Source organism: Lissotriton helveticus, chromosome 12, assembly GCF_964261635.1.
Source record: "Lissotriton helveticus chromosome 12, aLisHel1.1, whole genome shotgun sequence".
Classification (NCBI taxonomy): domain Eukaryota; kingdom Metazoa; phylum Chordata; class Amphibia; order Caudata; family Salamandridae; genus Lissotriton; species Lissotriton helveticus.
Window position 1 is genome coordinate 184,127,118 of NC_136073.1, and position 22,689 is coordinate 184,149,806.

A 22,689-nucleotide genomic window follows, 5' to 3' on the forward strand; every position below is an offset into this window, starting at 1 on the left:
CAGACATTTTTTGGCTGCATTTAAAAATGTTATCAGTTGGCATAACAAAGGGAACGATTCACCAGATAATTACCTAATTAGTGCCTGGCAAGCTGATCTAACCCCGATCTTCAAGAATAGGGGTTTCAAAATGCTAAGTCAAATGTTAATCAGTTTAGGACACACTCACACTATATATACTAATGTTTCTTGTGGCCATCCGCATAGTCTACAATTAGTATCTGGCCACTGCCGATTCCATGACTGCGTGTCCTCTTTTGTTGGATTTATTCCCATTCGTAATTTAAAAAAAATGTTTTTTAATTTTGCTGGGTAATGAGAAGTCAAATATGGCTGAATGTGTAGAAATTGGTATGAGTTAATTATATACCATGCATAATTTTTCCCTGCCAATGCATATTTATCCAACGTGAGGGTTCAGTTTTTTTTAAATTAAATTATAGTTGGGCAGTTTCAAGTCTTGGAGAGCTATTTGCAGACCAATATCTCTTAGGGAGGTTAAGATATGGGATCTCCATTTGACAGCATAAGCAGACTTATCTATTTCTAACCAGCAATTGTTCCCTAGGGATACAGCAGCTGAAGAAAACATAGAGAACATATATTTCAAAAATGCTCCTTCTGATACCAGGCACTGTTTGGAGACCAAACTCTAATCTAATTTCTGCTTGGCCTGCTGATCTGGGAATCCCAAAAGATGTTTTGAAGGCCTTAGCTACCAATAGATATAGGAGCTTCACATCTTGCCCTCTGGTAATGAATGAGCCATATTGAAGGGTTGGCTGTATCTTGGCTTTCAATACTTTAAGAATATGGGGGCATATGTATCAACCGAATTTTGATTCGCAAACGCTGCGAATCGCAAAAAAGCAGCGTTTGCGACTCAAAATTCGGAACACGGTATGTATGTGGATAATCGCATCGCAAATGTAAGGAATCGCAAAATTTGCGATTCCTTAACTTTGCGTAAGCATTTAAGTAATATGTATGAAGCACATAAGTTGTGCGATTTCTCATTAAGAAATCTCAAATTACCACCAACTTCAAGTTGGTGGTAATTTGCGATTTCTTTCCCAAATGCACTTTTTGGCATTTGCAAAGGTGCCATGTGGCGCACATACATGCCCTCAGGGCATGTATGTGCGCCATATGTGCACACATGTTCATTTCAGGGGTGCCTCAGGGTGTCCTTATGACACCCTTGTACCATTGAAATTATTCTCAATTTGCGATTCTCCATTTGCGAATCGCAAATTAAGAATGACTTCCCAATCATTCCTATGCGCCTCCAGGCCCATAGAAATGAATGGGAAGGCATTCCTTAATTGCGATTTTGCAATTTGCTAATCGCAATTAAGGAATATTAAGAATTCGCAAAATAATTGCGAATTTTTAAATACATCCCGTTTTGCAATTTCTCAAATAGCGATTTAAAAAAAAATCGCTATTTGAGAATCGCAAACACAGAGGTTGATACATATGCCCCATAGTCATATGATTGAAAATTCCACAATTTTTTAAAGCATTTAAAAGCATGAATTATAATCACAGTTTTTGCCCGTAGGTCCTTAAATTGGTGTTTGAAAGAAACACCACCTCTAAATATATATACGTTTGAACATCTTCAATTGGGCCTGCTCTGGCCCTCCATATATTTATCTTCTGTTTTACAGATCCAATTTCCACAGTTCAAGGCCATTTATTTGTATGTAATCTTCAAAGGCATTTATAAGTCTTTGTAGGCCATTTGGAGTGTGGCTCAGGAGGATAGTATCATCAGCACATTGAAGGTAGCTGATTTGCACCCTTCCAACCTTGGGGCATGGGCATCAATAGAGTAAAGATAATGAGGAAGATCTGATAAAAATAAATTAAAAAGGGAAGGGGCAAGAACACAACCTTGCTTTAGGCCATTATATGTTCTGATTTCACTTGATAAGGAACTACCATCACCCAACCTGACTTGAACACTGGTGTCTGTGTACAAACGGATAATAGCTTTCAACAGTTTCCCTAGGATGCCCAACCAAACAATTTTTACCATAATATATTTCGAGGCACAAAGTCAAAGGCTGCCTTTAGATCAATAAAAGCAATATATAAATTTAGTTTTTTAAGACAGCCCGTTCAGCAAGTAAAGTGAGTGCCAGCAGGTTGGTAGTGGTGAACTGGCCCTTCCGAAAACTAGTTTGGTTAAATGGAATTATTCTTTCCTGCATTTCCCACTTTTCCAATTCTTTCAACAAAATGGAGGCAAAGACCTTTGCATCGACATCAGTCAATGAAATTAAACAGTAATTAGCGTGATTGTCTACCGGACCCCTTTTATAAATAGGTTGAAATATGCTACCTTGCAATGATGCTGGCACAATATCCAATGTTAATACTTCATTAAACAATTTATATAAAATTCCAGCCCACACGTCGACATTGGCACAGAGCAGGGCATTAGGCAGCCCATTAGGCCCAGGAGCACCATTTGTGTGAAGCCCATGTAACAAAGACAATATTTGATTACAACTTATACATACTAAATTAAGGATCAAATCAAAACTAGAATCATTAAGTTTGACTGTGGTATTCATCACCTGGCACTCACCACTCCCCATCTCAATAGTTGATATACTATTTTCCCCATAACCAAAGCACATATCTGGTTGATTTACCGCCAAATCCGCGGTACCATACAAATTAGTAATAAAAGTTACCCAACTGGTTTCCGATATATTTACACAAAATGCTCAGCATCCGCACCTTTCAAGCTTGTTAATTACTGCCCACAATATTTTTGTATTTTTTTGTTTGGAGGCAGATGGTAGACTGTTCCAAGGCCCTGTTGGATAACTTCCAGATTTCTTGTTTATAAACCTTTCTAAGTTCCTTCAAATTTTCTTTAGAAACAGAGTAGGACTGATGGAATCTATGAGCATACGCCTCCTGAACAGCTCTATTAAGTGATTTCTTTATCTTACATAACTTTGAAGTAAACCGTATGTTCAAAGATTTTAAAGGATTATTTACTTTTCTAACCTGTTGGGCTGCAAATTTCCTTATCAGGGACGTTGTAATAAAGTTCAATTTATTAATCATTTTGACATCACTCAGCTCACACTGGTCACCTTCTTTTAATAATGGTTTATCAGCTTGTGTGATTTCCTCTTCTTTAGCTGTATGCCAGACTAACATCTTCAGATTATATGAAGAATGGGCCATATTGGGAAGTTTGTTAGGACTAGGATAACACCGCACTAAAAAATGTAATGTTACGTTCTGAGGGTTATGATCACTTCCGAGCTGATGGATTTCCATATATTCAGACAGTTTTCATCTTAATATTATCTGAAAGAACCTGTAGTCAATAATTTATCCTTGTTTAGAATTTTTAAACGTGGGGATGAATCTAGATTTTTCTTTTAACTGACTAAACCCAGCCTCTGACAAAATATGACAACACTCTTTTGCAATTCTGTCAGTCTTACCATTTAGTGAGGAAAACGGAATCAGATGCAAATTAAAATCACCAGAGACTATTTAAACATAGCTTTGTTTTCAATTTTTATAACAGATCACTTGCAACTGAGAACTAATTAGCAGGCCACAGTTCAAATATCAGAAGTTTCGTGTCCAAAATATCAATAATAAATATGGGCAGAAGTCTGTTTAAGGAGGGAGTCAACACAGCAGAAAATGCTATTTATGCAGAAAGGTACTTGAATACCGACACACTGAAATATACTTATTGTTCATTATAAAGGCATGCATGATAAAGGTATATTCATGGTAAAGGCATGTGTGGTAAAGGCATTGTGTTGTAATGTTATTGCGTGGTAAAGGCATCCCGCTGTAATGACAGTATTGTAAAGGCTGATTCCTGAGAGATTTATATGTGATACATTAGGTTGTATGTTCATGATGAGCTTAACAACTGCCTTTTGAACAATTTGAAGGCATAAGGATGGCAGTCTTGGGACCTTACATATATTAATTTCCAAAAAGCGATCCTAGAGAGATAATTAGGGCCAATGTGACATTTTTTCCAGCATCCAATCGTAGTAAAAGAACAATCTTGTCTTACAACTTAAGGCATATATGTACGAAAGTGTCTGTTTGCGATTTCTTAATAGAGATTTAATGGAAATCACTTTTTGATAATCAAATATTTATATGTATGAAGTTAGCGCCCTCATTCCTGCACCATAATTGTGCCCCCCACCGCTTGCAGAAGCGGAGCGCTGTCATCTCGCATTATTGTTGTTGGACAGGAAGTAGGGCCGCCATATTGGGGCTGCTGCCTTGCAGCGCGCCACTCCACTCAGCGCTCTAGTTCTCCGAGGGGAGAACGAGGAGGCTGTATTTAAGGCGAGCTGGTGGGAGCTGCTCGACCTTTACGGTAAGGGGATACCTTTCCTCGCTCTGGCGCCTTCTCATCACGCTGCTGCAGGCGCGCAGCGCTTTAAAATTGGCATTTTTACTCGTTTTTGTTTGTGGTGACAAATGTGTGTTTTTAATCAGGTTCTTACCTGTTTTTAATAGCGCGGTAGCGCCCTCATTCCTGCACCATAATTGTGCCCCCCACCGCTTGCAGAAGCGGAGCGCTGTCATCTCGCATTATTGTTGTTGGACAGGAAGTAGGGCCGCCATATTGGGGCTGCTGCCTTGCAGCGCGCCACTCCACTCAGCGCTCTAGTTCTCCGAGGGGAGAACGAGGAGGCTGTATTTAAAGCTCGCTACCTCCGCGCAGCGGGGACGCGCAGCGGTGGCGCCTGACTCGCGCCTGAGTCAAGCCAGAGTCCTGCCCGTCTGCGCCCGTCAGCGTCCCGGAGGCGTTGCGGGCGGCGGGTGGGGCTCTGCATTTTAAGAATGTGTAAATCTGGCGCACTTTTGGTGCGGTACACATGTGAGGAGTTGCGCTCTCTGAATCATAGGGAGCTTGGCTGCCAGTCTGTCTTTCCGGGCTGCCATAGGGGTAAGTTTTGATGCCCGGGTTGTGGTTGGCGTCCTACCCGGGTTCTGTCTTCAGCCCCGCCTATTATTATAGCGGGCGCAGAGTACGCATGCATGCTGCTAAACACCAGATCAGCGCGCAGTCATGCGCAAGACATCTTTGAGCTTCTCGAGACAGAGAAGCCACTCTGTTTAATGTTGACGGAGACTTGGTGGGGAGAATCCTCCAACCCTGATGTGGCAATGGCAATCCCGCCTGAGTATAACATTTTCAGGAAGGATAGAGCGAAGGGTAGGGGCGGTGGGGTCGCTCTGGTGGTGAGGAAGGGCACGTTGTGCACCGTCTTGCCCACAGCGGATATCCGTGGATCGGAATCGCTGGCTTTTTCACTCACGCTAGCGCCTCACCAGTCAGTGAAGGGTTTGTTGGTCTACCGACCCCCTGGCCCGCTCGGAACTTTCTTTGTCGACCTTGATTCGGTGCTGTTGGGTCTGGCTCTGAGAGCAGAACACTGCTTAGTGGCAGGGGACTTTAACATCCGGATGGATGATCCGTCTGACCCTGCTGCCATAAAGCTTTCTGAAGCCATGAATCCACTGGGCCTTATACCTCATCTGCAGGGGCCGACTCATGCTAAGGAGAATACTCTTGACCAGGTTTTCTCTACATCGCCTCTGGTGGTGAAAGAGATTCTCCCGGTCTTGTGGTCGGATCACTGGCTTGCCAAATTTATGATCAGTGGCACTGCCAGGTCATCCACCCCTGTCCCACAGCAACGGGGACGAGCTTTCAGAGCATTTAGTAGAGTAACCCCGGAGATGCTGGCTCAGGCCGCTTTGAATCACCCTTGTCCTCTGTCGGGTGAGCTGGAGAGTGACTTGGAGTCCTTGCAAGATTGGCTTACGGAGAGGCTTAATGACCTGGCCCCGATGCAGCCCCCCCGCTTGACATCTAAGCGGGTGTCGGCCCCTTGGTTTACTTCTGCACTGTGGGCTACGCGGCAGCAGTGCAAGGTAGCCGAAAGGGCCTGGCGGGCTCACTATGACAGCATGGACAGGTCTGCCTATAAGGCTGTGGTTAAGGTTTACCACCGGGACATCCGCCTCGCAAAGAAGGTCTATCTTGCGGGGAGAATTGAAGCGGCCGGGAACTCCAGCAAGGAGATTTTTACCATCGTAAGAGAATTCATTTCCCCTCGGACCACTACATCGGAAGAGGTGCCCTTAGGTTCCTGGGCGGCGGATCTTGCTTGTTTTTTTACTAGCAAGATAAAACTTATACAGGACTCTTTTTCATCTGTAGTACCTGTCAGGCCGCCGGTGCCCGAGGGTGGTATGTTTTCATCTGTTGCGCAGGGTGCCATGCTGACCGAGTTTCCATCTTTGTCAGCCCCCGCCTCTCTAGCGCTTATGGGCAATTTAAAATCTGGGTCTCCGTTGGACCCTTGCCCAGCTAAGCTCTTGGGTAAATTGGCGGAGGTGATCAACCCTCTGGCGAACCCTCTTCTCAACCTTTCGTTGAGCTTGGGAGTGGTTCCGTCAGAGTGGAAGAAGGCCATGGTTATCCCGCTACTTAAAAAACCTAGCCTTGACCCAAAGGTCCCAGCTAACTATAGGCCGATTTCGTTGTTGCCGGCTTGTGTAAAAATCTTGGAGAAGCACGTTCAGTCGGTGCTCTCCAATTTTTTGGAGTCCCACGAGATTCTGCATGACTCCCAGTCAGGCTTTCGCTCTAATCGTAGCACCGAGACCGCGCTCCTTGAGGTTTTTGAAACCATCAAAGGGGTGTTGGATTCCGGGGGCAAAGTCATGTTGGTGTTGTTGGATCTGTCGGCGGCTTTTGACACCGTCCCCCATGATGGCCTTCTCGCAAGACTCTTTGAGATTGGTCTTCGGGGGACGGTGCTCAAATGGTTTTCGTCCTTCTTAGCCGGCCGCCGGCAGACGGTCTGGACACCACCTGACTCTGCCGTGATGCCGCCATTGGGAGTCGGGGTCCCTCAGGGCTCTATTTTGAGCCCGACCCTTTTTAACATCTTTATGACCCCTTTGGCGGCGGTGGCGGAGTCATTTGGTGCCCGGATCGTGTCGTATGCCGACGACACCCAGCTCCTTTTCTCTTGCGAGAGAGGGGCTGACTTTGACGGGGAGAGTATCCGGAATTGCCTTGGGGCGGTGTTCACATGGTTCCAACTGAACAGCCTCAAGTGCAATTCAGACAAATCGGAGGTACTCTTCTTCGGGTGCGATGCAGAGCCTAGCTGGCAGGCATGGTGGCCCGTCAACATGTTTCCACCATCCAGCTCTTCCCCTATGGCTAAAAACCTGGGGGTTAAGATGGACAAGGGGTTGACGTTGAAAGCCCAGATCCTTGGGATGACCGGCACCTGCTTTGGCCTATTAAAAATGCTGCGGAGGTTTTTGCCTCTTCTGTCAGAGGAGCATAGGAGGCTGACTGTGCAGGCCCTGATAGGCTCCAGGTTGGATTATGCCAACATTCTTTACCTGGGCCTACCAGAGTACCTGCTACAGCGGCTTCAAGTTGCGCAGAATGCGGCGGCCAGGGCCATTTTTGGTCTAAATAGACGTGCTAGCGTCTCTGGGCTACTGCGGACGCTGCATTGGTTACCCATTCGCAAACGGATCGCCTTCAAGGCTATGACCTTGGCCTATAAGGCGCTCCATGCGGTGGGGGCGCAGTATCTCCAAAAGAGACTGGCCTTTTACCATCCGGCTCGTTCGTTGAGGTCGGAATCTTTACTCTTGGCGGCGGTCCCTCGTGTTAAGAGGGCCCGACTGGGTGGCCGTTCTTTTAGTCTATTGGCCCCACAGATGTGGAATTCGTTGCCGCTCCCACTTCGGGGGGCTACTACTCTTCTTGAGTTTAGGAAAGGGCTCAAAACCTGGCTGTTCTCTCAGTAGGCCTCCAGGTAGTTCTTCTTTTTATCTGTTGGTTGTTTATGTTCTTTTAAACTGTGTTGTGTTATCCTACATTACTTCCCCTTACCTAAAGCGCCGGGACACTCTTTTTGAGTAACCGTTGCGCTATACAAAACAATAAATAACATAACATAACATAACATAACATAACATAACATAAGTATTCCACTGATAGCGATTTGGTCAAATTTGCAATTGCAGTCAGGAAATGTCCAGTTTGGAAATCGCACTAATGTGAATTCCTGTTTGGAAATCGCATTAGTGCGATTACCAAGTAGGAAATTTCCTAACTGCAAATTTGGAAAAGTTGCATTTCGGATGCAGATTTCTAATGTAAGAACCAGGTATTTTCAAAATACAGGTTGTAGCACAGCTCAGAAGCATAGAAAGGTGCTGGAAGGAAGATGTGCTTCTGTGTGATTACTGGCAGTGACATTTACTTTTGACTACAACACCTTGTCTAAGGATGATAGGGATAAGGACCTTGGCAGCAGGAAGTCGAAACTGAGATTTTCTGATAAAGAGATGGAGCTGTTGACTGAGGAATGTTTGGCACATACAGACCAGCTGTTTGGCAGATCATCTTTTTCTGTATTTAAAGCACAGAAATCAAAAATATGGTACACATCCTTCAGTAAGTGAACTTTTTGATGTCACCCAGAGGACCATACCAAAAATAAGGAAAAGCTGGCATGACCTGAGATCCTCTACCAAAGAGAAGGTGCCAACAGGATGGCTGAGGCTTGTGGCACAGGAGGTGATTTCACCAAGTATCTTCCTCCTACTCCAAAGAAATCACTTATTGAGAGGACACTATAATCTGAAAGTGTGGTGGGAGTGTCAGACATTGACACCTCCAATCCTGTGGAATCCAGCCAAGGTAATAGATGTTCTTGTATTACATTTTCCATACCATATTGTTTGTTAGTCTTCAAGTACAACATATTAGCTGCAAAAACTCAATTTAAATGTTCGCTGTCACTTATAAGTGCCTTATGGGAATTGTAATACAACCAAGTTATATGGTGTAGTGTGTGCCGATGTATAAACTACATATATCTATATATAATCTTCATGTCAAAAACATATACATCAGATTGTAAACTATATTATACAAACTTAGTAGCCATTTTTTTTACAATAAATATATGCATATATTTCCGTAGATCACACCCAGGATGTGTCTGAAAACATTGATCTTGATGAAGCAATTTACACACAACTGGAAATTGATGATCTCACATTTGCTACTCCTACATCCATAATTCAAACTCCAATTACTTGGAGAGCAAATGTGACAAAACTACCAGAATTTGAGGAAGGTGATGACAAGCAAACATAAGGCAGTAACACAACTTCATGTGTGCGAAGGACACACTGACAATGTAGAGTCCATAAATGTGCACTTCACAAGGTCAGACAGTTCACAAATGTTTGGCGGGCTTGAGAAATCAATCGTCACAGTACAGAACCTACAAACCAACCAGATAAAAACAGTGAATAGGCATCTGCAAAGCAAGTCACGTTCAATGCTCAAACTGCAGAAAAGTCAAAAGAGTTAAATTGAAGCTAAAAATCAGCAGTAAAAGCAAGAAATAATACTTCCCCATTTGGATTTGATAAGGATTATCTTATTTTATAGATTTCTCTAAAGAAACGTGTCAACTAGGTCTTCGACCCCAAAGGTTGTCTTATGGGAGTATATTATCAAAGAAATTTCGATTGATATGGAACCATCTAGAATCGAAATTGTTTAGAACTGTAAGTTTCCTCATTTACCTAATTCCCTTTTTCTACAACAAGTTGGCAAGAGTTCATTGAACCTATAAAATCATATAAACATAATTTATAAGTACGCAAGACTTATTTTCATCTCTCTGTTTATACAAGTTGTTGTCTTTTATCCATAAATTAAGGCACTGCAACATTTGTAAATTGTCATAAACAATTAGAATATTAAACACAAAATACCATAACAAATCCATGCAGCAGTCAATGGAATTATATCTCTTTTTAAACTTTTTTAACATCTAGATTAAATATTGCTTGTTTTATTTCAATTAATACACTATATGTTGGATAGTACATACCTTATCCTTCAATCTCGCCCAGCAAGAAAGTCTTCTTGTTCAATGAGCAATGAAATAAATATGTTTCACTAGTTACTAGAAAATGTTACTAACTACTATGAGTAGTTGATATAGATGTAGTTGGTCTGTTTGAAACATAATGAGAGGTTGCTAGTAGATGTAAGTTACAGAAAATTTTTATATTGTTGTAAATGTGTTCTGTTTCATCTAGAACATTGCTATTTATGTAAATATACTATTTTGTTATTATTATTTTTCTTTGTAGGTAGTACGTGGCAACTCCAGAAGAAGGCGCTGGTCGCCGAAACGCGCGTCGAGAATTAATCTGTGCCACTTTTTAAATTTAAACATGTATTTTTGTTTACTGTACTTTATAATGTTGTTTTAATTATCCTTGATGTGATTTTATTGACTGTATTAGGGAATTATTTTTGTATTACTGCATTAATACATTTTTCACTACTGAACTTTTGGCTATATATTGTTCCTCTCAGACACTCTGACACATTACCGAATCAATAAATCGGTTGGTCGTAACCACCACTACTCTTGCCAGGAGAACTGTGAACATCCAAAATAACATGGGGCATTGCTGCCAAGAAGTAGCATGTGGTCTGATCCAAGAGACCGCAGCTCTGGATAAGATTCAAACACACAACCTATCAGTCCCCAACATATTACCACCAGCTGAAAGCAAAGTAGACTCTAGCATCAGTGACATATCTGTGCCAGATGGATGCAGTACAAGCCGAACATGCTGACACCTGGCACGGATATATCCCCAACACCACAGCCACAACCTGTTGAGAAGGAGGCCATTCACAAAGGTTGTAAAAAGTACCTATTATATGAACTCAGATTAGTGTACCAGATTGTTGTTTGTGTTCTCAAACGTTGTTGCTTTTTTTAAACAATGACCTCATATAAGGATACAGTTGATGATATACAATTGCAAAACACAACATGCAAAACATAATTACAACCTGAATGAATAGTTATCTTTCAGTAATGGAAAAAACATTAGCATCATGTGTGTAGGCTATTTTCTAGATCTGGTTATCATTCTGACCTTAAAAATAGTTGCTTGTGATATCAATCAATCAATCAATCATTTGTCACTTGTAAAGCGCAGTACATAGCCGCGAGGGTCTCAAGGCGCTGGGGGTGGGGGCGCTACTGATCGAACAGCCAGGTCTTGAGTATCCTCCTGAAGGTCAGAAGGTCTTGGGTCTGTTGTAGGCTCAGTAGGAGGGTGTTCCATGTATACAGTTATACACCAACTCAGTTATTTATACACAAACCACATCACTTATTTATGCAGATACTAATACATACTTTCTGTTTTATACAATAAGTGGTACAAGCAGACACTCATTTATACACCACACTCTTCAAATAACTTAATCTAATGTATAGTCATTTATATACTCCAACACTCACATATACTGCCTTAAAACACATGTAGTTACTCACACATATACCACTGAGACATTCATTCACTCACCAATACACCCATACACAAACTAACTCAGCCATACAGCACTTCCCACATGCACTTTTGAATCCATACAACCAGTGAATCACCCACTCAGACATCTATGCACAGAGTCACACACCCCCTCATCCACCCACACAGACACTAAGGCACCCATACAGATACTCAGACAACAAATCAATAACCCATATAGACACTCACGTAGCTACTCACCAACCCATGCAGCCACTTACACACCAACGGAGAGACTAATACAGACTTTCACACAGTTTAGTCATTAAGCAATGCATTCAGTAAGTCACGTTCAATCACTCACTTATACAGTCAGTCATGCACCTACTAAATAATCCATTCAGGCACTTGTAAATCCACTCATTCTTCAATACACCTTGGCATAGATATATATGAAAAATATTTAAACTTTACACATTTACTGGATGATGGCATCAGTGATGTCATCAGTGATGTCATTTGGGATGTCATCAGTGATGTTGCTGACCATGTCATGAGTGATGTAATATGTGACATCATCAGCAATGCATTGCGGATGCGCGAGTTACTGGAGGTACCTGGTGGGCTAGTTGGACCCCAGGGACCCTCAGAATTCAAGGGGACTTAATCCCCCAACTTAAAACGCGCCATGGGGCGCATTTGCACAGTGGTGAAGGGAGGGGGCAGGCCTGAGGTGACATGTGTGCACACACGCCCTGTGGCGCATTTTAAGTTGGAGAATTAATTCCTCTTCAATCCTGAGGGTCCCTTGGGGCCAACAACCCCTCCAGGTATCTCCAGTAAGCGCCACTGCGCTGCGTGGCAGAGAGGTGGGCCAGGCCATGCACCTTTTTACACCTCTCTGCATTGCAGCTCTGTGGCGCTTACTGGAGGTACCTGGTTGGCTAGTTGGACCCCAGGGACCATCAGAATTCAAGGGGACTTAATCTCCTAACTTAAAATGGCCTCAGGGCGTGTTTGCACACATGTCACCTCAGGCCCCCCTCCCTTCAACACTGTGCAAACGTGCCCCGTAGCGTGTTTTAAGAGGTAGTGCCCTATTAGGTACTTGGTCCTTACAGAGGAGGTCATGCTAATCACAGGGGGACCCCAACGCATAGTGTTCCCTAGTGTAGGTAGGTTTTTTCACTGAATTCTAACTGTCTTTTAGCAAAGCACTGGCTCTAGGCCTGGTTAGTCAGAGTCAATTACCACCAGTACCCGTCTGAAAAAGTGTGGGCACAGGATGATTTTGCAACAAGGCCTCTTTCTGCTCCTCTGTTGGTTCTTTCTGCACACGTCTTGCTTCTTCCTGCACTTTTCTTCCTCTTTGTGGACTTCTGTTGTTTCTTTCTGCATTTCTTTTGGTTCTTTCTGTGCGTTTTTTCTTCTTTCTTCATATTTCCTACCTCGTTAGGCATAGTTAGAAACTAGCATTTAAAAAACCATAGGTTTCAGGAGCGTTCTAGTTAGCTATTAGCATTTAAAAAACCTTTGAAAATCACTGAAAAAAAGATAGGTTTTAGGAAAAGTTATAGTTAGTTGGACATTTCACTTGTACAAAACCAGAGAAATTCCCCCGTTATAGTTAGTTCAGCTAAATATAACTCGCAGCCCCGCAATGCACTGCTGATGACTTCACATATTACATCACTCATGACATGGTCAGTGACATCACTGATGACATCACTGATGGCATCTCAAATGACATCACTGATGACATCAGTGATGACATCATTCAGTGACTGTGTGTTTCTGTAAAGTTTAAATATGTTTAATATATATAGGGAAAGGCGTATTAAAGAATGAGTGGATGTATAACGTGCCTGAAACCTATGGTTTTTAAGTGAAAATATATATATATTTAACATGATGGGGCTTACGGATGAGCTCCGTGGAACCCCATTAGTAAGAAAAAGGGAGCTGATTTATGCGATCTCAACATAGCCCTTTTCCCTTTCTCACATACAAATGATTTGATCGATTTTAGAGATAAACCTATGATGCCCATTGAAAAACAGAACATATGTTTAGGCCAAACACAATTTGTTCATAGGACTCATGTTTTTTTTTCATTGCTATTTCCTTGCAGTCACATACATGCTGACCTCACTTTGAACTCCTATGAAGTTTCGGTTGCTATCCACACAAGTCTACCAGCACTGTGATGACTGACGTGAGCATTATTAGTCTCTGATCGAGACACTGCCATAAGTTATTTTTAAAGTAGAAATATAACCTACTGTAATAAATAGCTTACATTATGTAGACACACATGTACCAAAAGACACTATACTAAAATGTCTTTGGATTGAAACTGTAGACTTGTAATAGAAAAAGAAGCAATGACAAAGTCAATAGGTTTCGCCTATGAGAGATTTATTGACTTTGACAATGTTGCTTTGGACATGTTGCACAGCAGTGCCAAACAAAATGTCTATGATGCAGTCAGCAAACTGCATCATAGTGCTTTTTTTCTTTACTTTAGTCGATGTTACACAGCAGCACAAGGACGATGTTGGGGAGGACAGTGGGGGAGGCAACAATGGAGAAAGGGTGAGAAAGCTCACTTTATCTTCTTGTGGCTAAAAAATTAATGTGTCCTTGTGTAATTTAACTGGTGATCATGTCAAGCTCTCAAATACCCTTGAGTCCAGGTTGAGCTATTTAAAACAGCCAAATAACAAACAAAAGAAAGCCAAAACAACACAAGGAAGGTGCAGGGGAGGAGGTAGGGAGCAGCAACACAAGAGATAGCAGGAATAGGACAGGGGGGGCAAGCAACACAATGGAGGGTCTGGAGACAAACTGCACACATGCACTCTTTGAGAGTGCATGTCCAAAATAAAAATAAGGTTTCGGAATCTGTACTAGGTCTATGCTCCATGGCAGACAGCAACACCAGAAGCACTTGAAGAGAGCAAGAACTAGCAGGATGCATTGACTAATAAGAAGCAACCCAACAATATTGACGTCACTACCATTACTTACCATTGGTTGGAAGTCAACCAACTGTAAGTAATGGAAAGTATTGGGCAGGCTCTAAGCTCGTTTTTCAGATTTTTTTTTGTTAACAATAGATTTCGCTGACAGCACATATGCTCTCTCTCTGAGAAAACTAGCAGTTATAAAAAATATATCCAAGCAAATAAATGTAACAATATTCTTAATTTTTCATGGCTGATGACTATAGCCATAAAACATGCTTTTATAACACATATGCCTATTTAGTCTTTGTGCCAGTGGCACAGTGAAATTGATTGTGAACCTTCACACACCACTTCATACCAAGCACTCAAAATCAGCAAGATGTTATAACACTACATCTGTTTATATATTTAATGAGTAATATAAAATTATCTAAGTATTTAGTCATTAAACACTCTGAAACTTTTGTCTAATTAAATTGAAATTTCAACTACTTTAGAAACCTGTCCTCTGGAGGTACCTGCTAATTACTTCATATCTCTTTCATGATATCATGTAAAGTTATTTTGTATATAAGTTTATTTATTTACATTTTACATAATTTATTTCATGGTTAATTTTAGTAACATTATTTACAGCTACATTACCAGCATTTAGATTAATCATGCATAAGGAATAATGAGCATGATGAATTTGTTTATTTATTCATTAATTTAATGCAGTTGTACACTAGATCTACAAAGGTATAGTTCTCCAAATTAGCAGATTGTTAGACTAATTAATTTTAACTAGTTTAATGGAGTTGAATGGTTTAATGGTATATATTGGGACAGATTGATAAATTCTACATATGTATAGTTCTTAATACTGCACTAGTAGTAGTAGTAATGCAAAATTCCATAGGCATTAAAGGGTTGAGTATTACTCTGAGCCTTCTAGTAGATGAAGATATAGTCCAGATGCCGACGGAAGGAGCTATAAGTGGCTCAGAAATGGGACGGTGACAGCAAAGGCCATAGTTTTGGTAGAGCTCATCCTGAATAGGTGATGGGCAATTAAATTAATCACAGTCAGATATGTATGACAGGAGGTGGAGAAGATGTACCATCTGTGTAAAGCTGACAGGAGAATCCAAAGTGTAGATCTGACAGGAGAATCCAAACTTAAATCACGTCACCAAAGTAGGGGGCCCAAAATCTAATCGCTGGATGACACCACCTGGGAGAGGGAGGTTACACAGTCCCAGAGTGTGTGGAAAAATATTGCAGGATGGAGCTCACGATTTCCATAGTTACAAGGGACTTGAGTAAATGTGGGAGGCTCTACAGTGCTGACTTCAAGATATAGAACAGCACAACCATTAAGTCACTTGTACCGCTTTCTTGTGGAAGGGATGCAAGATGTAGAAGCACCTCCGAAATGTCTATGACCTCTAAAATTGATGGCCACAAAGAGCACTCATGTTAGGATGGGGGAAGGGGAATGGAAAGAGGTGCAGTTCTTGGGAGAGAGGTAAGAGACAAAGGGGGATATTTATCTTATGGCAGGGAGGGAAATTGATTGCAACAGTGTTGAAATTTCCTCCCTGCCTACAGACTGATCCACCTGCCCCATTTATATGCGGGCAGAACATAGGTTTGTCAAGGATAATACCACCTGTTGATCATCACGGAGGGCGGGAGCATATTTAAATGCAGAGCGAGAGAGTCTGTGTAATTAGCTTACTAGAATAAGGAAGATGGTGGCGTTGGTAAGCTAGATAAACAAAATGAAATGGTGACGGATTTGCGCCGAGATGACCAAACGGGGATGCCCCCCTTTTTAAGAACATGACTCATTTTCTGTCACGGTAAGCGGAGGTTTTTGAATGTGTGTCCGCACATTGAATCTAAACAGAATTTAGCTTAAATTGGGGTTTCTCTTAGAAAACTGAGTGAAAGTCCGTGAGGGGAACTAGAATACACACTGTTGAAATGGAGAGCCTAGCATGTTAGTTTAATGTGTCTTACCTCGAAAGTATAACATATGTGAATCTACTACATGTTTTAATGGATGTTTTCAGTAATTTATAGATCGTAACATGATGATGTAAACTTATTTTGGTAAATAGTGTTTAAAATGATGTATTTGTTTGCAATTGTAGATGTCCCTGACGAAGGGAGGTTTTCCTCCCGAAATGCATTGGACCAGTGTAATAAATCGTGAAACGGAATCGACCCCATGCTTCTGAGTGTTTTTGAATATGTGGAAATCTACAGATTAAATAAAATGAATTGAACCTAAAAAAAAGCATGGCTAAAACGAAGAGAAAAATGTAAAAGAGATGAAGAATGAAACAAACTTGATTCATTGGATTTAATCCAGAATTTGGCTGTGCGGCTTTTGTGCATCCGAAATGAGGGTTCACCGTACTTGTAGAACATAGGTTTGGCCATGGTGGTGAAAACTCTGTCACTTTTTCCTTTTCAGTTTTGTATCATTTCCCCCTAAATGGAGGAAAGCAGGGTTTTACTCATTTCAATACATAGGCGTTTTCAGCCTATAAAACAAACATCTTCTTCCATGCATGTTACTGTTTTAGATGTAAGGTAAAAAAAAAATTCCCTTTCCGATTTTCATACAAGACCTGCATAGCTTGCAAAATTAAGAGCAAATGTTTACAGCTGCATAACTAGTATATCATTACAATGTAATCACAAAAATATTTTCCATTTCTTTCAAACACAATCCTGCAAGTGTTTCAATTCAATGCACTTTCAAAAATATATATTTTTATGGAGTGCAAGTGAGTGGAAATATTTCCTTCAATCTTGCATTGTAGAGCTGAATTGTGCCCACCGCAGCACACATTGAAGCTGATAATGTACAATATGTCAATTTAAACAGGGCATTAGTTTTAATTTTAGAACAAATCACATCCAGCTGAGAGCTAATTAACAGGCCCCAATTCCACAAGAAGCAAATATCAGGTGTTCGGTGCCCAAAATGTTGATAATAAAAATGGGCAGCCATTGAAAGGGGAGTCAACACAGTAGGAAAATGTTGTATGAATAATAAGCCAGTGTTCTTCTAACTACTAAGGGTACAGTCCTTTCAGAAATCTAACAAAAGTAGATGCTCTGTTGGAATTTCTTCACCTCACCAACCTTCTAGGGTTTTCAAAAGTAGGCCTTTGTGACTCCTTATCCTGACAGTGCCTTAGCTGATCTACATCTGTTATATTAACTCCCATCCATCATCTCCTCAACACATAAATTGCTCCTACTCACCCTCAAATTAACATGGAGATATTCAGAACAGTAGAATCTTATTGTATTGTGGCTTTTGTGTAGTATTTTCCTACCCTATCAGTTTCTGAACTGATTTCAGGTTTATCAGGGCTTCTTTTTTTTATGTTTGAAAGCTTTATTGAAGTAAATAATCAATCCAACAAGGTAACACCAGCATACATAAATGAGGAAGAGGGAATATAATGAAAGGATAAAAATAAGGCTGATGATACAAATGAGGAACAAAGCATTTTAAGCATTTTAAAGGGGGGGGGGGAAAGGAGGGAGGGAAAAAAAGGGGGGGGGGAATAAGGAAATACCTAGTAATAAGTCATAAATTGAAAATTGCAGTAATTATGAACAATAGCAGAAGAAAGTACAGTAAAAGCACCAATGACTATAAATAACGATAACTATATGGTCTAAAAGGCAGTAAATAACATATTATGAAGCATAAAGCGGCATGAGCGAGAGAGTAAGGAAAGTGAGTTGGTATCAGAGTACATGTATTCAAGGGGGCTTAAAGTTGGCAGAGGAAAACGTATAGGGTTTTGTCTTGGCAACTTGATCCAAATGTAAAGTTAAGGGCAACCAATATAAATCAACATTACGAGAGGGTTTGCACAAGGCTGCGAAGGCCACATCAAGCCTATGGGAGTGACAGAGTAAATTCCACCAACAGACCATGGAAAGTTTGTGTAGAGATTTCCAGTTAGAAGAAATGTGTTGGAGGGCAAGGGCAATCATGAGGTCAAAGAGACCTCTCGAGTGTGGTGGGAGGTCAAGAGAATCAGACAGACTGCCTAGAAACACCAAGGAGGCTGAGAAAGGGAGAGAGAGGTGAAAGATATGAGAGATACGGGTCCATACTTGTGTCCAAAAAAGGCGAACAGAAGGACAGAGAAAGAAAAGGTGAAAGGAATCTGCATTGGGAGCCTTGCAAGTCCAGCAAACAGCACTAGAAGAGGATATAAAACGAGATAAGGAAAGTGGAGAGAAGTAGAGTCTATGATAAAAGAAAAAGAGAGATTGAGTGAGAGAGGCATTGCGGGAGGTCTTGAGAGACTTAGCCCAAATCTTATCCCAAAGAGAAATCGGCCATATAGAGTCGAGATCTTTCTCCCAAGAGAGTTCTAATTTCGATTTGGGGCGATCAGGGTCAGAAGCAGAGAAAAATTGATAGATAAGGGAGGCCTTAGGGAGAGTAGAAAGAAGGGTGAGTAAAGAAGAAGACGAAGGGGGCGAGGTGGTAGGAGAAAGAGAATAGTATCGTTCAAGGACAGTTTCCATAAGAATGAAGTACTTCTTCGCGAAGGAGGAAGGACATTGGAAGGAGGACTGAAATTGAGGGAAGGAGCGAGGGGACAAACCATCGAAAAGATGATGAACCCAGATAATACCTTTCGATCGCCAGGTAGGCCAGGCAATGGGTCTATTCCGGATGAGAATAAGTGAATTATACCAAATGGGCAATAGCAGAAAGGACTCACGAGAAATAGGAACAGATGAGGTCAAGGGTCGCAAAAGAGATGAAGTATGTCGAAAAATAGGGGAGACAAGACACGGAGCTTTAGCGGTGAATAGGAGAACTTCTTTAAATGAATGTGGAAGTAAGAGATCACGCTCAACCGAAAGCCAAAGTGGGGACAGAAAGGAGATGTCCTGCGATAACCAACGAGAAGCTTGACGGAGGGAAAAGGATTTGTGGTAGAGACGAAAATCCGGAAAATTAGTACCACCATTTACTTTGAGTTTACGAAGGGATGAGAGTGAGATGCGCGCTTTTTTCTGTTTCCAGAGGAATTTGGACAAGACAGAGTCAATACGACGAAAGTAAAGAGTCGGAATATGGATCGGGAGCATGGAAAGTAAATAAATTAAGATTGGAGCAATCATCATTTTAATGGAGTCAAGACGCCCCCACCATGAGAGGAAAAGGGGGTTCCAGGAGGAGAGGAGAGCATCTATTCTAGAAATAACGGCGTTCATAGTAAGACGAACAGATGCTGAGGGAGAATTGGAAAAGAGCACCCCTAGATATTTAAGCTTGGTACTCTGCCAAGTAAAACCAGTAGATGAAAAGAAGTGCGGAAGGCAGAATTTAGTGAGGGGAAGGATCTCAGTCTTATCGGAGTTGATTTTATACCCGGATACCAAAGAAAAACGTTCAAACTCAGCCAATAGGGAGGGGACTGAGGTAGTAGGATCAGAAATAAAGAGAAGGATGTCATCAGCATATGCAGATAATTTAAGTTGAGTGGATCCATATGGAAAGCCAGAGATGGAAGAATTAGAGCGAATAGAGGTCAAAAAGGGTTCAAGAGCTAGGATGAACAAAAGAGGGGAAAGAGGACAACCCTGACGGACACCGCGTTTAAGAGTAAAGGATGAGGAGAGTTTACCATTGACTAAAACAGAAGCTTTGGGCATGGAATAGATTAAGGAAACATAGGAAATGAATTTTGGGCCAAAACCATGCCATTTCAGGGAAGCCATAAGAAACGACCAATCAACGCGGTCGAAAGCTTTTTCAGCATCCACTGAGATGGCTGCAAGAGGGATGGATAAGGAAGGGGCTTTACTGAGGACATTAAGGAATAGTCTAGAGTTGTCTGAAGTGAGGCGACCCTTAACAAAGCCGCATTGTTCTTTCCCTATGAGGTGAGGTAGAAGGGGATCAAGGCGAAGAGCAAGAAGTTTAGCAAACAACTTATAATCTACGTTGACCAAAGATATTGGTCGATAGTTTTTGCAAAATTTGGGATCACGACCTTCCTTAGGTATGAGGCAAATAGTGGCATCTTGGAAGGACCCTTGAGCTAGGCCGTCGGAACAAAAGGACTGAAAAAGGAGAAGAAGATGAGGTAAAAGAATGTCGGAAAAGTGGAGATAAAATTCAACCGGAAAGCCATCAGGTCCGGGGGTCTTGCCTTTGGTAAGAGACGTCAATGCAGTGGATAATTCAGAAAGGCTAATGTCAGAGTCCAGAGTCGAGAAATTGATCTGGGAGGTATCAGGTGCAGGTAGACGAGCAAAATATGACTGAAGAAGATCTGGGGTAGGGGGATTTTCAGGAGTATATAAAGTTTCATAGAAAGAATGAAATTGCTCCAAAATATCTTTATCCGTATGGAGGAGAGTATTGGAAGGAGAATAAATAGCATCAATAACAGTCCGTTCCTTCCGCGATTTGAGGTAGTTAGCCAGCAGCTTACCGGCCTTGTTGCGGCCCCCGTAATACCGAGCACTACTGCGGAGAAGATAAGAAGAGGCCGAATCCGTGGTGAGCTTATTAAAGGCAATTTTAGAACGAAGAAGTTCAGGAGACATCTGATTTGGAGAGGAAGTATAAAATTGGTGTTCAAGTGACTTAATATGTTGTAGAGCGACCTTGCGTTTTTGAAGAAACGCTTTCTTTTTCTTGGAGACAAAATCAATAATGAAACCCCGGGCCGTGGCTTTAAATGAATCCCAGAGGATGTGCAAAGGGGTAGTAGGCGTAGAGTTAAAGTGGAAAAATTCTGAGGTGAAAGAACGAAATGCAGAAGAGAACCTAAACAACTGTGGTGTGGCGTCCCGCAAGGGTCCGCCCTTAGCCCGCTGCTTTTTAATGTTTATCTGGCCCCACTTTTTACCTTGATCTCTAAATGGGGGGTCAAGGCGATCTCGTATGCGGATGACACGCAACTAGTCTTCCCATACGTTGAGATGTCAGAAACAGCGTTCGGTAAAATGAAAGGCTGTCTTCGTGACGTTGCCAGATGGATGAACACCAACAAGTTAAAATTGAATGCTAGCAAAACCGAGGTACTATTCTTTGGGAAAAGTACCCCTCCCCCCCCTGACCTTTGGTGGCCTACCGAAATGGGTCCTGCCCCCACCCCTGGTTCCAAGGCAAAAAATCTGGGTGTCTGGTGGGACGAGACGCTCTCCTTCTCCTCCCACATACAACATATTACCTCTAGCTGCCACTTTAAACTCCGCAATCTCAGGAAATTCCTCTCTCTTCTACCTACTGACTGTCGCAAATCGGTGGTCCATGCGACGGTCACATCCAGACTGGACTATTCAAACGGCCTCTATCTGGGCCTCCCGAAATATCTGACACAACGCCTGCAGAGCGTGCAGAATGCGGCTGCGAGATTGATAAAACATGTGCCTTTCAAACATCATATCTCTCCGCATCTTCACGCATTGCATTGGCTCCCAGTGGCTAGCAGAGTTAAATTCAAAGTTCTCACTCTAGCGTACAGAGCACAAAATGGGAACTGTCCTAAGTATCTCAAACTCCGACTCCCCCGCTACCATCAAGAGAGACACCTGCGCTCGAACTCGCAGACCCTACTGGCCGTACCCCGAGTGTGTAGGGCGAGACTCGGAGGCAGATCTTTCTCGGTAGGCACTGCGAAGCTCTGGAACTCCCTCCCCTCTTTCATCCAATCTGCCTCGTCAGAATCCATCTTTAGGAAACTCCTAAAGACCTGGCTCTTTGCACAGATAGTCTAGCATCTTTTTCCTGCCTTCCCCTCTGTGGCTGCGGTTTCTTTTTAGCGCCGGGACACCTCCATGTGAGGTAGCTGTTCGCGCTTTTATAAATGCCAGTATTATTATTATTATTAAAGTGGGATCAGTGAGAAGAGAAGAGTTAAAACGCCAGCGAGAGGATTTAGGGGTAGGGGGAAGAAGATCAAAGACAGTAAGAATAGGGGCATGATCAGAGATGACAATAGGTTCAATGGGAGAGGAAAGAAGGTTTTGAGATAAGGAGGAAGAAAGGAAAATGTAATCCAAGCGGGAGAAGGAAGAATGTGGAGGAGAGAAAAAGGAAAAATCTAAAGTGTCAGGGTGTGTGATCCTCCAGGAGTCGATGAGGTGAACCTGAGAGATAGTGTCAAGGAACTGCTTGTGAGGTTTATGAGGAATGAAACGAACAGAAGATTTACGGTCTAAAAAGGGGTCCACAATCTGGTTACAGTCTCCACCTAATAGAAAGGCGTCGTCCTTGTATTGGATACATTTGGCTGTGATCATG